Raw genomic sequence first — 10,656 nt, forward strand, 5'->3', positions numbered from 1 at the left:
CTGGAGTGCTTGTGTACATTCTGTTTTCATATGTTGCTATAGTGTTGCATTCTATAAATAGTACTGTTGTATTAAGCAGTCTTACCTACACTGTTGAACATAGTTAAAATGTGTAGGAAGTTCAGTATAACAATGTTGGAAGTCCCAAGAGGTCAGTCATATAGAACAACTGAGGGAGACTTAGACAGAAACCATTGGAATGCTTTACACCAGTTCCCTGATAGCACAGTGTACTGTGATGTCACCTGTAATATTTTTGCCACACACAGCAGGGGTTTGAATCCCGGGAGTGGTAGTAAGTTGTATGCATAATCATACCCCACAACTGTAGAGAGTTTGTGAGAATGTTCAGATAGAAAGCTGTATGCATAATTAGACCCAACAACTGTACAGACTTTGCTAGAATGTTCAGATAGTACACTGTAAGCATAATCATAACCATCAACTGTAGACTGTGGCAGAATGTTCAGGTAGTATAGTCATACCCCTCAAATGTTCTGATCTGTAAAGCATGTCCAGATAATGGGCCCAAATCTGCTGCCTGGTAACCTGTTCCTTTGATAAATAAGTGTGATGATCCAAGAAATGTAGGCAGCTTATACTGACATATAATGGATAGCCAGACCTGAACATAAAAAGAGAATGTATATGGAAACAAACCTGTCATTGTAGCATCTCACCCAAAGTGTATGACAGCTATTCCAATATATGTCACATTAACTCATGCATCTTGTCAAGCCTTGACCAGAGTGTGCGCAATAATGGACTATTAGGTATGTGTATAACATCAACATAGGTTCATAGGTAGGTACTAGGCTATCTGCCCGAAGGCATTTATAAGCCTAGCCAGAATGTGTTGGCTTTTGCCGCCCCCTTAGATTATCTCCCTGTGCCTCTGTCCAACAGAGCCATTGAAGTTATCCCTGGGGTAAACTTTCTGTTTCCCATCCACTCGTCAAGGTTTCTCTTGAAGTGGGTTAGCGAGGAGCTCTGTCTAGTGTAGACTGGAATCTTGTTCCAGAGCATGGGAAGTCTCTGGGACAGGAAGCTATCCCTCCAGCATGTCCTATTTATTGCTGTGGTGAGATTTAGATCCCTGGAGTGTGTGGCTCGAGGGATATGGTTTTCTTTAGGTAGAGCATGCCCATCAATTCTAGGTTGGACATGGCCTTGTATATCAGGTAGAGATCACCTCTAAGTAGGCGGTATGCAACCTAGTACAACTGGAGTTTCCTCAGTCGAGCTGCATTGGTCATCTGCTTGAGGCATGTGATCCTCTGTGGTCTTTCCAGTTGTTGCAGGTGTCTTGTAAGGTACATCCCAAATGGGGCATTGTACTCTATGATGGGTCTGATGAGTGATGAGTAGAGGGACACAACGACCTCTTTCGATCTGGATGCAAACCCTTTTGTGATTAGGTGGGCCACATAGAAGGATTTTCTACCCACTTTGTCAATGTGATTATCAAAGGAGAGGTTACTATCTACTTGGGTCCCCAGATCCCTTATTACATCTTCCATATTTAGGGGGCTACCACCTATGTGGTAGTTTGTGGGTACTTTGTTTTTTTCCAAAGGGGCTGACTATGCACTTTTTGGCATTTAGCTTAAGGCCATGGTTTTGACACCAGGTATCTGTCTCAGTGAGACCCTTTTGGAGGATGTCTGTGTCAGCCAGAGAGTCAATTATAGTTCCTAGTTTGCAGTCATCTGCGAACTTGGTCAGCCATAGTCCTCCTGTGCTTGCCTGTACCTCTAAGAAGTATATGCCGAACAGGAGGGGGTCCTAGGACTGAGCCCTGGAGAACGCCACTTGCAACCGGTTTAGAGTCAGACCTAGCTCCCACAACTCTTACCATGTGGGTTCTGTTCGTGAGCCAGTTGGCAACCCATCTCATGACATAGGGATTTATGTTCAGGCTGGTGAGCGTGTCTATAATACCTGAGTGAGGAATGGTGTCAAAGGCCTTTGTGAGGTCTAGGTAGGCTGTGTGGACCACCTTTCCCTCGTCTATAGCCTTGGTAACTGTCTCAAAGAAGTCCACCAGGTTTAGGAGGCATTATCTGCCCTTAACAAAGCCAAACTGCATAAGGTCCAGTGTTTGGAGGTTCCCAGTGTCTCTGTTAATGAGATCCATGATGATGCGCTCCATAGCTTTGCAAACCAAGCTAGTCAGGCTTATAGGGTGATAGTTCCTGGGGTCCGTTGTGGCTCCACCTTTGTGGAGTGGAATAACCATTGCTGTGCCCCACTCTGTGGGCATGTAGCCTACGAAGAGGCTGAGATTAAACAGTGTGTTTAGGTGAGGGGTTAGTTCATCTTAGAGCTCATATAGGATGCAGCCTGGGACACCGTCCGGTCCAATTAATGGTGTGTTTTTGGCTTTGGAGAGAGATGCTTTAACCTGAGTGTCTGTGATTTCAGGGGCACTACATTATTCTGGTATAGTTATGGGCCCTTTAGGGGGTGAGAGGGGGGTGAAGTTTGCACTGAACCTGTCTGCCAGGATATTGGCTATATCAGTCGGTTCAGTGTATTTTGTGCATTCTGCACTAACTCTGAGCAGATCTGAGAATTGCCACTTAGATTCTTGACATAACTAAAGAATGCCTTGTGGTTATCTTTGGAGTCCATGGCAATTTTTCTTTCGAAGCTAGCCTTGGATGATTTTATGAGGGAATGTAGTTTCTTATAGGTTCATAGATTCATAGGTTCATACTAGGCTATCTCCCTAGGGCATTTATAAGCCTAGCCAGAGTGTGTTTGGCTTTCGCCACCCCTTGGAATGAGTATACTGTGCCCATTTTAAGGTTTAGTTTACTGTACCTCTGTCTAGCAGTGACACAGAAGTGACCCCCGGGGTAAACCTACGATCTCCCATCCACTCATCAAGATTTCTCTTGAAGATAGTCAGTGAGGGGCTCTGCCTAACATGGACTGGGATTTTATTCCAGAGTGAAGGGAGCCTCTGGGTTATGAATCTGTCCCTTCAGCGTGTTCTATTTATTTCTGTGCTGAGGTTCAAATCTCTCGCTCGCGTAGCTCTGGTGGATTTGGATTTTCTGAGGTGGAGCATGTCCATTAATTCCGGGTTGGACATGGCCTTGTACGTCAGGCATAGATCGCCTCTGAGTTGGCGGTATGCTACTGAGTAGAGCTGGAGTTTCTTTAGCCGGGCAGCATATGGCATATGTTTGAGTCCCTTGACCCTCTTGGTGACGTACTTTGGGGATCTTTCCAATTGCTGCAGGTGTCGGGTAAGGTGCATCCCAAATGGGGCATTGTACTCAATTATGGGCCTGATGAGGGAAGAGTAAAGGGGCACAATGACCTCTCCCGATCTAGATGTGAATCCCTTCATGATAAGGTGGGCAATATAGAAGGTCTTTCTAACCACTTTGGCAATGTGAGTGTCAAACGAGAGGTTACTGTCAACTTGGGTCCCTAGGTCCCTAATTACTTCTTCCGTACTTAATGGATTACCACCTATGTGGTAATTTGTGGGCACTTTGTTTTTCCCAAAGGGTATGACTATACACTTTTTGGCATTTAGTTTAAGTCCATGGCTCTGGCACCAGTTTTCCATTTCTATGAGACCCTTTTGAAGGATGCTTGTGTCCGCTGGAGAATCAGTTATGGTGCCCAGTTTGCAGTCAGCTGTGATCTTGGTCAGCCACAATCCTCCCATGTTAGCCTGTACCTCAGAAAAATAAATACCGAACAAGAGAGGTCCCAGGACCGAGCCCTGTGGGACGTTTAGAGTCTGACATGGCACCAGCAGTTCTGACCTTGTGGGTTCTGTCCTTAAGCCAGTTTGCAACCCATCTTATGACATAGGGGTTTATATTTAAGCTGGAGAGCTTGTCTATGATGCCCGAGTGGGGTATTGTGTCAAAAGCTTTTGCAAGGTCAAGGTAGGCTGTGTGAACTACCTTACCCTCGTCAATGGCCTTGGTGACTGTTTCAAAGAAGTCAACCAGGTTCAAGAGGCAGGATCTGCCCTTAACAAAGCCGAATTGGGTAGGATCCAGTGTCTGTAGGTCCCCAATGTCTTTGTTTATGAGTTCCATAATGATCCTCTCCATAGCTTTGCAGACCAGGCTCGTCAAGCTTATGGGGTCATAGTTTCCAGGGTCCGTAGATGCACCTCCTTTGTGGAGTGGGACCACTGTTGCTGTACGCCATTCTTTGGGTACATATCCTGTAGTAAGGCTGAGATTAAACAGCTGTCTTATGTGTGCGTTTAGCTCTTCTTGGAGTTCATGTAGCACGCAACCCGGACACCGTCTGGTCCCATTGATGCTGTGTTTTTAGCTTTGGAGAGGGCAGCTCTCACCTGGGCATCTGAGATGTCAGGGAGGCAACACTCTGCTGGGATAGATATTTGTCCCTTTGTGGGGGGAGAGAAAAATTTGCACTGAACCTGTCTGCTAGTATGTTGGCAATGTCTGTGGGTTCAGTGTATTTTTTGTCATTTTGGACTAGCTCTGAACATATCTGGGAGTTTCCACTCAGGTTTCTAACATAACTAAAGAATGCCTTGTGATTATCTTTAGTGTCTTGTGCAATTTTTCTCTCAAAGTTGGCCTTGGATGATTTTATGAGTGATCATAGTTTTTTGCTAGTACTGATCAGAGATGCCTTCCCTTTTAGGGAGTTTGCTCTATCATGTAGTAACTTCTTCCTTCTGTTGTATAGCTTATTAATGGCTGGGGTCCACCAGACAGGATGCCTGCCTTTGGGGGAATGGGTCTTGGTTTTATTTGGGATTGCATGATCTATGCATTCCTGTATGTGTCCATAGAATGCGTTTATAAAGGATTCAGCAGAGTGGGCTGTGGTTTCCACTGGCCCGGGGACCTTGAAGGATTCCACTTCAGTCTTAAGAAGTGTGAAGTCAGCTTTTGAGAAGATCTTCACTGTGGTCTTCTGAGCTGGGGGTGGTGGCGGGATGTGGATTTCCAGGGAGATTAATTTATGGTCCGATCTTACCAAAGAGGGGTATACTTCAGGTATGGAGCATTGTGTTCCCATATTTATGATGATCAGGTCTAATATGTTTTCCCCTCTTGTGGGAGAGGTGACTATTTGTTCCATAGCATTTGAGTTTATGAATTCTAGGAACCTTTGGGCTAGGGTATTGGGGCTTGAGTAATGCTCCCAGTCTATGTTTGGGTAGTTGAAGTCCCCCAATAGGATGGTGTTTGGACAGACCTTCATATTCTCCAGTGTCTTTAGGAAGGCCGAGTGGGGTTCCTGAGTTTGAGAGGGTGGTCTGTAGCATGCTACAAACTGGAGGGTGGTTTTGCCCACTGTTAGTTGCACATGGATGGTCTCCGATGCTTCGTGCATTGCCACTAACCTGGAGGTGTGGGTATCCTTGATGAATATGGATACTCCCCCTCCTTTTGTGCTTTGGTCCAAGTTCTGGGGCCGAAAAGCATGATATGAGGTATAACCTGGTAGTGCTGGGGTGCTCTCTGCAGCCTTGAACCAGGTTTCTGTCACTGCACAGACATTGATGTTCTCCATACTGAGGAGGGCTTCAGGAGCGTGCATCTTGATGTTTAGACTTCTGGCGTTGAGCAGCATTACCCTTAGTTTCTTTTTACTTGTGTTTTTTAGGGATGTGGGTTTGTCTTTTGAGCCTTGCCTAAAAAAGGCAATATGGGGGTGGCAAGAGCTTTGCAATATCTGAAAGCCCAGGGGTGACAGGTGCAAGCCGTCCTTTGCGAAGCAGCGTGGCTTGTCAAGCATGTCATCCCAAGCAGACAGACATTGGATCCCCTTAGAATGACACCAATACTTAAGCCAATTGTTAAAATTGATCATTTTGTCTTTTACTGTGGCATCATTCTTGGTGAGGGTAAGATGCTGCTCAAGGTCAGGGTAATACCGACCTGGGCTACATAATCAGAGAGCTCCTCTATGTCTCTTTTCATGTAGTCTAGGGAGGTACATCTCAAGTCATTCACACCAGCATGGACAATGACTGAGTCTTATTTGTACCTGCTTTGGAGTGACCTGAGTGCTTGTGTTATGTGGAGGATTCTAGCGCCCAACAGGAAACTTACTGTGACCTTTTCCTTGTTCAGCCAGGTAAGCGGGACGTCAGTGTGTCTGACTATAGAGTCACCTATTACAAGTGTGTCAGGTATGTTGTTTAGCCTTAAGGGCTGTGACTGTTTGGCACACTGACTTTGTGAATTATGTGTTGCATGTGTTTTGTTTTGAGGTAGTGGTTGCTTGGATGTCTGCTTTGGAGGTCTCTGTTGCTTTGGTAGATTTTTATTTAGAGCCTCCAAGTATGTTTTTGTGTGTTTATGTGTTTGGTTTGCAGTTGTGGTAGGTCTATGTGAGACTGGATTTGTGGTGTGTGTGGTTTCCTTCTCCTCCTGACTGGTTATGCCAGTACTGAGTCGAGAGAGCTCAGCTTCCAGTTTGGATATATGGTTGCATCTCTCACATATATTTGTATTTGTTGGGAGGAGCAGAGGGTTGTCTGTGTACATGAGGCAGTTGTAACATTGCTTCAAGATTCCCAGATTTAACAACTGAATTGGAGAGGAAACCAGCAACTGTCCCTTCGACATGCCAGAATAGTATAAGGAACTGCTATGAAACTGAATCAGAAAGGACCTATAGGGGATAGGGTACTCAAGGGGATTTTAGGAGGATGTAGTGCTTTTTTTTTAGTTAAAAAGTGCTTACCTTATACAAAATGCCTATAGGAGCAAGTGCGGGGTTTTAGATTGAGAATAGAATGCTTAGCTTGAGAGTTAGAGCAGTTCTAAGGGAAAAAATGAAGATCAGACTTTGTGGAGCCGGGAATAGTTTAAACCTGATTAAGCGGCGCTGCCTGATTCTGCGCTATGTACAAATTTGCGCAAATTCACGCAAAAGCGTGGAAAAGCGCGCAAGAGCGGGCTTTATAGCAGGGGGTTAGAAAGAGCTAGGAAACGGCCCAAAACAGCCAATAAGCTACAAGTTACTGGGCTGGAATCACTCATTTAAGGACAGATAGGCTGCTCAGAGCTCCCCACTCCCACTGGTGAAAAAAGAAGGTTCCTCCTATACAAAAAAGGATATGGGCAACACAGGAACTATGACACAGCCCAAAGATCAGCAATACCTGAAGACTGGACTATTCTAGTTCAGTAAAGATGGGAAACAGGGATTTTTTTTTTTTTTTTTTACAAGGTAGCAGAAAATAGATACAGTAACAACAGCAAATGCTTTAAATCGGCTAGCAGACTTGAGTGTGTAGCCTACCAGTTAAATTAAGCAAAAACAAACTTTAAAGTGCAAAAAAGTTCAGGAAAACAAACAATAATGCAGTAAATCAACTTTGCAGAGCTTATTGAGTTACAGAAACTCGCTTTTCAGTGAGAAAAAGCAGTCAAAAATAAGTAGCCAACAAAAAACTTATAAATCAATGGAAAGTCACTCTTCCACTCACTGCTGCTTGTAGAACTCTGCAGGACACCACGAGGAGCTGTGCTGAGTCAAATACAAGCGCAAAAGTGTGCTAAAGCCGGCTTTATAGCAGGGGGTTATAAAGAGCTAGGAAATGGCCCAAAACGGCCAATAAGCTACAAGTTACTGGGCTGGAACCACTCCTTTAAGGACAGATAGGCTGCTCAGAGCTCCCCACTCCCACTGGTGAACAAAGAAGCTTCCTCCTATCCAAACAAGGATATGGGCAACACAGGAACTATGACACAGCCCAGAGATCAGCAATACCTGAAGACTGGACTATTCTAGTTCAGTAAAGGCGGGAAACAAGGATATTTTTTTTGTTTTTTTTGTTTTTTTTACAAGGTAGCAGAAAATAGATAACAGTAAATGCTTTAAATAGGCTAGCGCACTTGAGTGTGTTGCTTACCAGTTAAATTAAACAAAAACAAACTTTAAAGTGCAAAAAAGTTCAGGAAAACAAACAATAATGCAGTAAATCAACTTTGCAGAGCTTATTGAGTTATACAAACTCGCTTTTCGGAGAGAAAAAGCAGTCGGAAATAAGTAGCCAAAATATACTTATAAATCAATGGAAAGTCACTCTTCCACCCGCTGCTGCTTGTAGAACTCTGCAGGACACCACGAGGAGCTGTGCTGAGTCAAATACAAGCGCAAAAGTGTGCTAAAGCGGGCTTTATATCAGGGGGTTAGAAAGAGCTAGGAAATGGCCCAAAACGGCCAATAAGCTACAAGTTACTGGGCTGGAACCACTCCTTTAAGGACAGATAGGCTGCTCAGAGCTCCCCACTCCCACTGGTGAATAAAGAAGCTTCCTCCTATCCAAACAAGGATATGGGCAACACAGAAACTATGACACAGCCCAGAGATCAGCAATACCTGAAGACTGGACTACTCTAGTTCAGTAAAGGTGGGAAACAAGGATATTTTTTTTTTTTTTTTTTTTACAAGGTAGCAGAAAATAGATACAGTAACAACAGCAAATGCTTTAAATCGGCTAGCAGACTTGAGTATGTAGCCTACCAGTTAAATTAAGCAAAAACAAACTTTAAAGCGCAAAAAAGTTCAGGAAAACGAACAATAATGCAGTAAATCAACTTTGCAGAGCTTATTGAGTTATAGAAACTCACTTTTCAGCGAGAAACAGCAGTCGGAAATAAGTAGCCAAAAAAATACTTATAAATCAATGGAAAGTCACTCTTCCAATCGCTGCTGCTTGTAGAACTCTGCAGGACACCACGAGGAGCTGTGCTGAGTCAAATACAAGCACAAAAGCGTGCTTAAGCAGGCTTTATAGCAGGGGGTTAGAAAGAATGAGGAAATGGCCCAAAACGGCCAATAAGCTAAAAGTTACTGGGCTGGAACCACTCCTTTAAGGACAGATAGGCTGCTCAGAGCTCTCCACTCCCACTGGTGAACAAAGAAGCTTCCTCCTATCCAAACAAGGATATGGGCAACACAGGAACTATGACACAGCCCAGAGATTAGCAATACCTGAAGACTGGACTATTCTAGTTCAGTAAAGATGGGAAACAAGGATTTTTTTTGTTTTTTTTTTTTTTTTAAAAGGTAGCAGAAAATAGATACAGTAACAACAGTAAATGCTTTAAATCGGCTAGCGCACTTGAGTGTGTAGCCTACCAGTTAAATTAAGCAAAAACAAACTTTAAAGTGCAAAACAGTTCAGGAAAACCAACAATAATGCAGTGAATCAACTTAGCAGAGCTTATTGAGTTATAAAAACTCACTTTTCGGTGAGAAAAAGCAGTCGGAAATAAGTAGCCAAAAAAATACTTATAAATCAATGGAAAGTCACTCTTCCACTCGCTGCTGCTTGTAGAACTCTGAAGGACACCACAAGGAGCTGTGCTGAGTCAAATACAAGTGCAAAAGCACTCTAAAGTGGGCTTTATAGCAGGGGGTTATAAAGAGCTAGGAAATGGTCCGAAAGCTCCATACCAGTAGACTGGAACATCTAAGAGAAGGCCAGAACAGCTCCCTCACTGGTACAAAGTACAGAACTAGCAAACAAGGATATGGCATTTAGGAATTTACAAGCCCTGAGAAGAATACAAACAACATAATTTAAATAAAGAAGGGAAAAAGGATTTCTTAGTTAATTTTCAAAGGTAGATATAGAAATAGAAAGTAAATAAATGCAGAACTTAGTTACACATTAAATTAACAAAACAAACTTTAAAGTCAAAGTTGGAAAATAAACCAAATAGTTATCAATTCAGGAATATTCAAACGGCTTTGAGAACAGGTAAAAGTGCAGAAATACTAAAAAATGGAAAGTATTTACTGGGCTTGAAACTCTGAAGGCCCAAAGGAGCTTGGCTCAATCGGCGAAATTCTAAGGTTTATCAGAGAGGTAGAAACCAGGAACCAAAACTCCATAACACAAGTACTGGGGGAACACTGCAATAGCAAGTGGCAGATCCAAGCCCATGGTGATAAAAGCTTCAGTAAAGAAACAAGGAATTCTTTAATTGACAGCCGAGACAGAAATACACAGTGAAAATTCAATCTTAAAGGGCAAAAGGTATTTCTAGTTTAAAGAAGAAAATAAACTTTAACATAATAAAGTTAGAAAGCACAAAACTTGAGTAACTTCAGTAAATTAGTCAAAAAACTTAAATGCAAAAATCAGTACAAAAATACTTCAGTAAATCAATTGAAGTATGATTCAAAACTCACTTTGGTGAGTAAAGCAGCGAAAAGAGCCAACAAAATAAAAGGTAAAGTATCTCAGGCTTGAAGACTGAGGACAGGACAGAGCTACAATCAATAAGCGAAAGGGCTTTATAAGGGGTTAAGAGCTGAAAGCCCAAACAGCAATAAGCAAGTTACGGCTGGACCATCCTTAAAGGCAGAAGCCACATCTATTTTTAAAAAAAGAAAAAAAAGTTTAATTGCTAGGAAGTGACTCCAGTAAATTAGCAAAACAAACTTTAGTAAGTAGGCAAACAATAATTTAAATAACTTTAGAGTTATTAGTTATGAAACTACTTTGTGAGAGAAACTTGAGAAGTGCTTAAAAACATTAAAACATTAAATGACTTCAGGTCATGAGAATGAGGACCAAGACTTGGTAAATAGCAAACCAAACTTTGATGGCTTAGAAAAGCTAGAAATGGCCCAAACAGCAAAAAGCTACTAGGACACCTAAGGACAGAG

Source organism: Protopterus annectens, chromosome 2.part2 (assembly GCF_019279795.1).
Source record: "Protopterus annectens isolate FY-2018-M chromosome 2.part2, PAN1.0, whole genome shotgun sequence".
NCBI lineage: Eukaryota > Metazoa > Chordata > Ceratodontiformes > Protopteridae > Protopterus > Protopterus annectens.